Here is an 8,968-nt window from a genome sequence, read left to right on the forward strand (position 1 = left end):
TTTTCTAACACATAAATGCTTTCTTCTCATTATTTAAGAAACACTAGGACTCTGTTAGATAAGAAACCAAGCACAAGCCAGCAGGCTCACCAAAATCACGCTTAAATAGGACAAGCAGCCCTAACCGGTTTGGCTCAGTGGATAGAGCGTCAGCCTGCGGACTGAAGGGTCCCAGGTTCGATTCCGGTCAAGGGCATGTACCTTGGTTGTGGGCACATCCCCAGTAGGGGGTATGCAGAAGGCAGCTGATCAATGTTTCTCTCTCATCGATGTTTCTAACTCTCTATCCCTCTCCCTTCCTCTTTGTAAAAAATCAATAAAATATATTTAAAAAATAAATAAATAAATAGGACAAGCAAAACTATAAATTTGGAATAATTACCAAGATACTAATAATTAACAATCACTTAAATATGATTCAAGAGGAATTCCTGGTTATTGAAAACCTCTATGATCAACCAGAGCACAGCATTATCAGAAACTGATTACGTAAGACAATAGTGCATTGTTTCAAGGGTGTATGAGTATATGTAATGAAGTTCACAGCTATGTTATACTAATGACTCAAACATCTGAATTTTCTGCTATCTTAACCTTTAAATCAACTGCAAAAGAAGCTGCCAAAAGCAGTCAGTAGGAAAGCACACAATTCCCAAAAGAATTTTATATATACAACTCATTTTAATACTTAAGTGTTTTTTTTAATGAATGAAATTTGAACAAGATGTTAAAGATTCAAAACTAATTTGAAAAGTAATGGGTGCTTACTAAGTCCCTAATAATACTCAACACACACTGGTTTTTAGAAAATCACAGGTCATATTTTTTTTCATATTCTTATATGTATATATTTACAGCACCTGGCATATTCCTGTCCAATATTACATACAATTATGGCAGGACCTGACAGTGGTTACTGTCCCACTTTTAAAAAAAAAATTATTATTGATTTCAGGGAGGAAGGGAGAGGGAGAGAGAGATAGAAACAACAATGTTGAGAAATAATAATTATTCAGCTGACTCCTGCATGCCGCCTACTGGGGATCAAGCCCACAACCCAGGCATGTGCCCTTGACCTGGAATTGAACCTGGGACCCTTCAGTGTGCAGGTCTACGGTCTATCCACTGAGCCAAACCAGTTAGGACCTGTCCCACTTTTTAAAAGAGTTTTGACTGAACAATAAGTCAAGGTTGAAAAAATAATTGGTGCACGTATTTCTTGATTTGGATTACCTTTTTGTTGTGAATTGGTTCTAGTTACTCTAGTTACCTTGAAACAAAACACTGGCAAAGACTATATTGGATTGAAATTACATGACTCTATTCCTACTGGATAAATAATACATTTCAACTGTTCATATTTCATTGTAAAAGATATACAACTTTAGAGATTTGCTCTAAGTTTTGAAAGCAAAGTGAATCAGAAATCACATTCCTGTGAGGAAACAGTCTGGAAGAGAGAGATTTATGCTATACTGAGTTCCTTTGCCACTACAAACCTCTCCAACAGTTTACTACATTAAAACAATTGAGATGGGAAAAGATGTGTGATAATAAAAACCCTTTGAGGCATTTGTCAAGCAGATTATCTCTCGAACTACACCTTGGTTTAGAAACCTTGAACAGGAATTTGGCGTGCTAATCTATGTGCACACTCGTTCCACATTTTCTCTTACCTCTGACTTTTTAAATCTAAACCAGTAAGTCATCCTATCAGACCACTGTATTATGTTTGCATGACTACTGAAAACACTACTGCAGTGCAACGATGTGACACATGCAAACCTGCTGATTTTGGTGAGCTTCTCCCCTATCCCTCCACCTACTATCTGCCTCACTCCACTCTCACACCCCCACACACACATCCCCCCCCACCCCCCAACCCCACCCGCGTTAAATCCCAAAGGAAACTCTGAGTCCAGTGCTAGGATTTTTCTTTTCTATAGGGTAGGTCTATTTGACTTTTTATTGATGATACTGAAAACTTTTTAAACCCATGATGCAGACAGTGGGGTGGTGAGGGCCTGGGGCGGAGGGCAGGGGTGGGCTGGCGTGGGTCGATGGGGGCAAAAAGGGGACATATGTAATACTTTCAACAGTAAAGATTTAAAAATTAAGTAAAGAAAACTTTTTAAAGACTGCTAATGTATACATAGTTTCCCACACCAAAAACATAAATAAACCCCACACTCTGCTTAATATTTCAAGACAAATTAAATTTCTCATGAGACAGAAGAGTATCAGTTCAAAAGCGTCCTTAGAAGTCCCAATGCGTAAATACTTCTGATAACAGAACAAATTAATGTCAAGACACAGCCAATAACGTAAAAAGCCTCCATGCAACGTAGCCTGTCAAAGGACATCTGTATAGCAGCTCAGAGAAGTGGCATTAGCCCGGGAGCACTCCAACTGCGCTCCAAAAACATCATTAGGCCTCAACTGTTACTCCCCTCCCCCATCCTCATCTTCTCATCCTTCAAAGCAATTAAGCAGGAGAAGGTGCTATTCTGCATCCTACCATTACACACACAACCTCCATCCTTGGCCCAGAGGTGGGTTCACCCCAGGTGGACCCTCTCAGCCTATTATTCCCAGTCCAATGTTCAAGAAAGCTTCTACACTGGCATCCAAAGCAAAAAAAAAAACAGCAGATCTTGTCTTATAACCCCTATTCATAAAACAGAACAAAACACAATGACAGCTCAAGAGCCAGCGAACCTATCGAACCATCAGACCGCTAGTATGTCAAAGCACCCACACACACTTTGCTAAATGTTAACCTCAAGTACGATCTTAAGCGTCACTGAGACCGTCTACGTGTACCTAGAAAAGACGACCCCGGTCACATTCAATAAATAAGAGTCAACTGAACAAACCCCTGTCCCCAGCGAAGCCAGGGCAATGAGGAATGCGGAGGAAACGGCCCTCAGGCCTCCACACATGAACAGCACAAAAAAGAAAGAGCAGCAGACACCAGGTTTGCAACGGGAAGGGACGAAGGTGGAGGAGTCTGAACACGTTTTTGAGTGTCCTCTAGTTTCCAATGTACTCTTCTGCCTCTTACGAGGTGGCAAAAAAAGGCCAGGCATGAGATGGGTGGAAAGAAAAGCTGAAAACGAAATGCACCCACCCTTCCCCCATCTTCTCTCCTCTGGCCCCAGAAGAGCTGTGTTTGTCTGTGCAAACCTAGTCCCAAATATGGGAGAGAGAGAATGAATGTGTGTATGAAGAACAATGAGCCCTCCGCCGGGGGGGGGGGGGGGGGGGGGGGGGAGTGTGTGTTCGCGCTTCTGCCTCTTTTCCCTGCGACCTCAACAACAACAGGGAGAGCTGGAAGCCAGCTTTCCAGCCAGCCGGGCCATCAAAATCAGAACTGGTTTATAATTTACGGTGGAATTAACTCCCCAAGCAAATCCAGGGAAGGAAACAGCTACCCAAAGATGATTTTATTATTGTACAGATCCATCCTCTCTCCCCTCCCCCAACAGACTGAGGCTAAGGAATCCAGTGTACACCAGACAAAAAGGTCTCTCTTTAAATGGAAAGCAACTATCAAAACTGTTTCCAATCTAAGCACAGGATGCATTAATTTGTGTTGCATTAAAATGTTTGTTTTACAATTCCCCAAGTGCTAGATACCTTTTACTAGATACCTTTTTTGGATTTAAAAAAAAAAAATTTTTTTTTTTTTTTTGCTTTGGAGAAAGCTATTTCAGGATTCACACAAAACTACTTTCTAAATGTATCTGAAAATAGTAACACATACTGAAACATTTAAGACACCCAGTTTCTCAAGGACACATTTTGCTTAAATCAATGTTTGAAGTCTGTAATCCCAGAAAAAAAAAAAATTGTAAGCAAACCCTTGGAAAAGAGGCAGAGGAAAATGACAATTCCACAATGAATCATTTTGTGTTCCTTTCAACAACTTCTCAAGCAACCAGTTTCAAAGGAAACATAAAACATAAAACACTTCCCCTCTCCCAACACACACCATCTATGTAAAACTACTTCTCTCGTTTCCAAAACCTTTAAAAAAATTTAAAATAGGAGCCGCTCTCTTTCCGAGAGCAGAATTAAGACATGAGAATAAGAATCCCTATTCCGCTGCAAGTTGAGTTTGCTTTCATAATGTAGTCATCAGAGAACTAGAGATTGAGAACAAAACAAAAAGAAAAAAGAGCGAATCTTCTCCAACGTGAAAACGAAGCCATGCAGCCAAGTCCTCCCCCAAGACCCCGAATCCACAAACGGGCGAGAGATGCTCCGCTCAGCCTGGACCGCCTCGCCGCTCCCGGGTCCAGCCAATAACGGCGGCTCACGGAACAGCTCAACCCGCCGGCGAGCCCAGCGAGCGCAGGCATCGGCCGCCGGGAGCGGGTCGGCCGGCCAGCGGGACAGTCACCGGCCGCCCGGGCCGCGTCCCTCGCCCTTGTATTCCCGGGCGTGCGCGGCGCCACACCGGCCTCCGCTCTCGGGCTCGCAGCGGACCGGGATCCACGCCCACCCCGTGCCGGCCCCGCGCCCCGCTCCCCGCGCCCAGGACCAGGAGCCAGCAAAGCAAGCACCCGCCACGCGCGGGCAAGTTGGACACTTACCTTCCCCGGATGCGCTACACCATCAATGGAGGTGTGTTCGGCCGGCTCCCGGGAAAGTGGGGGGGACGGGGCGGGAGGCCCACGGGGCTGGGGGCCGCCGGGCTCGGGCCGAGAGGGGCCGGCCGCGGGGGCAGAGGCGGGGCTGCGGGGCTTCCCTCCCGTGACCTTCCGTGCGGTCTCCACCCGCTCCCAGCTCCTCGCTCGGCCGGCCCTTCAGGAGCGGGAGCCCAGGACCATGTCTGGTTTTGTTTTTCTGAGGGCGAGGGGCTCCCTGAGGATGCTGGTGATTTTTTTTTTCCTCAACTAGGAGAGAAAATGAGGCAGAGACAATGTGGGAGGCGAGCGAGGGGAGGCGGAGGCGGAGGCGGGGACGAGACCGAGCCGGGCGAGCGTCTCGGGCGTGCGGGAGGAAGACGAAGCGGGGAGCGCAGGGGACGGCTCGCGAGCGTCTGTGGGAGCAGCGGCGCCTCAGCGATGGAGGCCGAGCCGCGGCGGGGTTGCTGCACCGACCCGCCGCCCACTCCGCGCTCGGGTCCGGCCCACCTCGCAGTATCGCGCCTCTCTATTGGCCCCTCACGGCGTGACGCGAGCGGAGGCAGGACCAATGGGAGACGGAAACCGGGCGGAGGGGCGGAACCCCTCCTTTTTTTTCTTTTTTTTTCTTTCTCATAAAATGGGCAGAAGAGAAGGTGGGGAGCGGCCGGCTTCTGGCGACGCCGCGGCCCGGCTGGAGCGCGCGCTCCGGGACGCGGCCCGGCGGTGGGCTGGGCTCCGCGAGGGGCGCGTCTTGGTGCGGGGCGGGGGCCGCGGCCGCCGGGGGCAGGTCCCGGGGGCAGGATGGGCCGCGCAGTCCTGTTGCTCCGGTTATTACCAGGGTCACCATCTGCCTTTTCAGCCACTGAAGACGCGGATTCATATCCCTGGGGAACACGAGTGGGTTCGAACAATCCGCTAAGGACTCTCGAAATTCTGATGAGCATTAACGTTTTCAAAATAAGTCTATGGCAAAAGATTAAGAAAGAGGAAAACGAGACTGGCCGATTGCGCTGCCTTTTCGAAAAGAGTAAGAAAAAAAAGCCTGAAAAACCTCATCAGGGAATAAAGAAGGGACTGTAACCACCGACAGAGAGGGGATTTGAGAGAGAGAGAGAGAGCAATGTACACAACTCTGTGCCGTAAGTTTGGGGGGTGGACGGAAACCCCCCCCCAAAAAAAAATCTAAATATCACCTTTTTGTCTTTGAGAAACATCGTTTTCTCCCATTTCCCCGAAGACTGAGAAATCACAGGGTCTACGATGCCATTAGGGGAGTGAGGGGCAGACCAAGTACATCCTGTTTAATATAATTTATAGGATTGAGGGGTCTTGGAAATTTTAATTATGATTAGCAGTTTCTGTAATGCATAGCATGTTTATTGAGTTCTTTCACAGACCCTAGCATGACTCCAGGGTGAACCATCAACCTATTGTTTGCTTGTTAATAGACTTTAAATGCTTTTTGGTGTCCTTATGGCACACACTTCTCCTGAAGGAGTTCAGATCTGTATATAAAAGAATAAGGGACAGAGCATAGCACAAAATAACTAACTCATTTTTTCCTATAAAGTGATCATTTTTCTCTTTGGAATATCTATTCAGATTATAGTTTCACATCCAACATTTTTTGTAATGTTTTAATTGATTTCAGAGAGAGGAAGGAAGAGGGATTGAAACATCAGTGAGAGAATCATTGATCCGCGGCCTCCTACACACCCTCTACTGGGGATCAAGCCCAAAACCCGCATGTGCCCTGACGAGGAATCCAAATGTGACCTCCCACAATCACTGAACCACACTGGCTGGACCAACATTTTCTTTTAGGGAAAATTTAACCAGCAGGTATTATTGGACTGTGACCCACGAGATCTAAAAACAAATAGGACTTTGCCATTACCTTTCCAAGTAATTTTTTAAATGTTTTAATTGAATGTATTGGGGTGACATTGGTTAATAAAATTATATAGGTTTCAGGTGTACAATTCTATAATACATCATCTGCAAATTGTATTTAGTGTGCTCACTGCCCAAAGTCAAGTCTCCTTCCATCACCATTTATCCCTCATACCCTCTTCTACCTCCGCTTCACCCCACCCCAGGAACTTAAAGGAAGAAAAATCCTGTCTGCTACAATTCCTTCAGCTGTGAAATGGGAAACTGGTTAGTACTGCCTTATATACCTAATAACGTGAGAACTGAATTCTCACAACATAATAGATTCAATAAACATCTCTCCACATCCTAGATATGGACGAAACCAACATCAGTTTGGAAATAGTGAGGGGTACAGTGTATTAGATGGCTTTGGTTTCATTCAAAATCCACGTTTACAGGAGCGTGATGTCTAATCCAGGGTCCGCGGGTGGTGGGCAAATGGACATGGCTTCCCAGATGAGCCTGTGCATGCTGCAAGGTCATTCAGCAGTGACGAGAGGGGCTCTGAAGATCTGGAACCTACATTTACTGTGGTATTAGGGAGGAGCGTCCTTTTCATTTGTTTATAACTATGTAAATTTAGAAATCTCAAAATTCCACATAGTTGTAAAGCTTAATAGTATGGTATCGGGCCATAAAATTAGCAAACTAGACCTGTTTAACAATCCCACACAATCCAGCCATACAGCCTTCCTTCCGAGGATCAGAGGCTGATAAGGTAATAATAATACATTGTAATAAGAACATCTATGAAACCACTGATCAAAAGCTTATACGTCACAAGCATCAGGCCATGTATGTTGCATCCCTTAGCCCAGTGGTCGGCAAACTCATTAGTCAACAGAGCCAAATATCAACAGTACAGCGATTGAAATTTCTTTTGAGAGCCAAATTTTTTAAACTTAAACTTCTAACGCCACTTCTTCAAAATAGACTCGCCCAGGCCGTGGTATTTTATGAAAGAGCCACACTTAAGGGGCCAAAGAGCCGCATGTGGCTTGCGAGCCGCCGTTTGCCAACCACTGCCTTAGCCCATTTAGTCTTGACAACAGTCCATGAAGTATTATTATTACCTTTATTTTAAAGGTCAAGAAACTGGCCGAAACCGGTTTGGCTCAGTGGATGGAGCGTCAGCCTGCGGACTGAAAGGTCCCAGGTTCGATTCCGGTCAAGGGCACGTACCTTGGTTGCGGGCACATCCCCAGTAGGAGGTGTGCAGGAGGCAGCTGATCAATGTTTCTCTCTCATTGATGTTTCTAACTCTCTATCCCTCTCCCTTCCTCTCTGTAAAATATCAATAAAATATATTTGAAAAAAAAAAAGGTCGCCCTAACCGGTTTGGCTCAGTGGATAGAGCATCGGCCTGCAGACTCAAGGGTCCCAGGTTCGATTCCAGTCAAGGGCACGTACCTTGGTTGCGGGCACATCCCCAGAAGGGGATGTGCAGGAGGCAGCTGATTGATGTTTCTCTCTCATCGATGTTTCTAACTCCCTCTCCCTCTCCCTTCCTCTCTGTAAAAAATCAATAAAATATATATTAAAAAATTTTTTTAAAAAAAAAAAGGTCAAGAAACTGGTGTTAGAGGAGTTAAATAACTTGCTTAAGGTAAAAGAGGTCAGATGGGTTGTTTTTCCATTATGAAATTAGAGCTTCTTATCCACTAGCTGGTTTGGCTCAGTGGATAGAGCATCAGCCTGCAGACCGAAGGGTCCTGGGTCCTTACCCGGGCCCTGGTAAGGGTACACACAGGAGACAACCATTGATGTGTTTCTCTCACATCGTTATTTCTCTCTGTCTTTCCCTCTCCCTTCTACTCTCTCTAAAAATCAAAGGAAAAATACCCTCGGGTGAGGATTTTAAAAAAAAAAGTTTCCTATTCTCTTTCCAGCAAGCTTTAGAAAATGGGGATGACTTTGGTTATTGAATCTGAAAATATCAAGAAGGACTTTGGTTAATTGTTTTATGTATCTTAATTCAGATAGAAGTGATTTTATTTTGTGTACAGAGGTATCAGAAATGCAATACCAGCCCAGCCGGTGTGGCTCAGCAGTTGAGTGTCGATCTGTGGACCAGGAGGTCACAATCGATTCCCAGTCAGGGCACCTGCCTGGGTTGTGGGCTCAATCCCCAGTGGGGGACATGCAGTAAGCAGCCGATCAATCAATGATTCTGTCTCATCATCAATGTTTCTGTCTCTCTCTTCCTCTCTGAAATCAATAAAAATAGGTTTTAAAAAAAGAAATGCAATACCATTATTTAAAAGAAGCCAGGAGGAAAGTTTAATAAATGATGTGACAACCAGATAGCGATATAGAAAAATACAATCAATGCAGAACATTCTTTAAACTAGATTCCTATTATTCCTAAACTCTCCCCAAAATTACGGATGGATATTTTT

The 8,968-nt window shown here is 45.2% G+C and overlaps 1 protein-coding gene across 3 annotated transcripts in view; it reads right to left on the reverse strand.

Moving 5' to 3' along the window:
- RERE (arginine-glutamic acid dipeptide repeats) overlaps positions 1-5,210 on the reverse strand; it is a 400,567-nt gene extending 395,357 nt beyond the window's left edge. For 2 of the 3 annotated variants that reach the window (XM_080658269.1, XM_080658266.1), the window contains exon 1: positions 4,599-5,210. The gene's annotated coding sequence lies outside the window, so the exon portion shown is untranslated. The remainder of the gene's footprint in view (positions 1-4,598) is intronic. The other variant, XM_080658268.1, reaches the window with a different exon arrangement.
- Between the last annotated feature and the right edge of the window lie 3,758 nt (positions 5,211-8,968).

The sequence above is a fragment of the Plecotus auritus genome, assembly GCF_963455305.1.
Source record: "Plecotus auritus genome assembly, chromosome: 2".
Taxonomy (NCBI): domain Eukaryota; kingdom Metazoa; phylum Chordata; class Mammalia; order Chiroptera; family Vespertilionidae; genus Plecotus; species Plecotus auritus.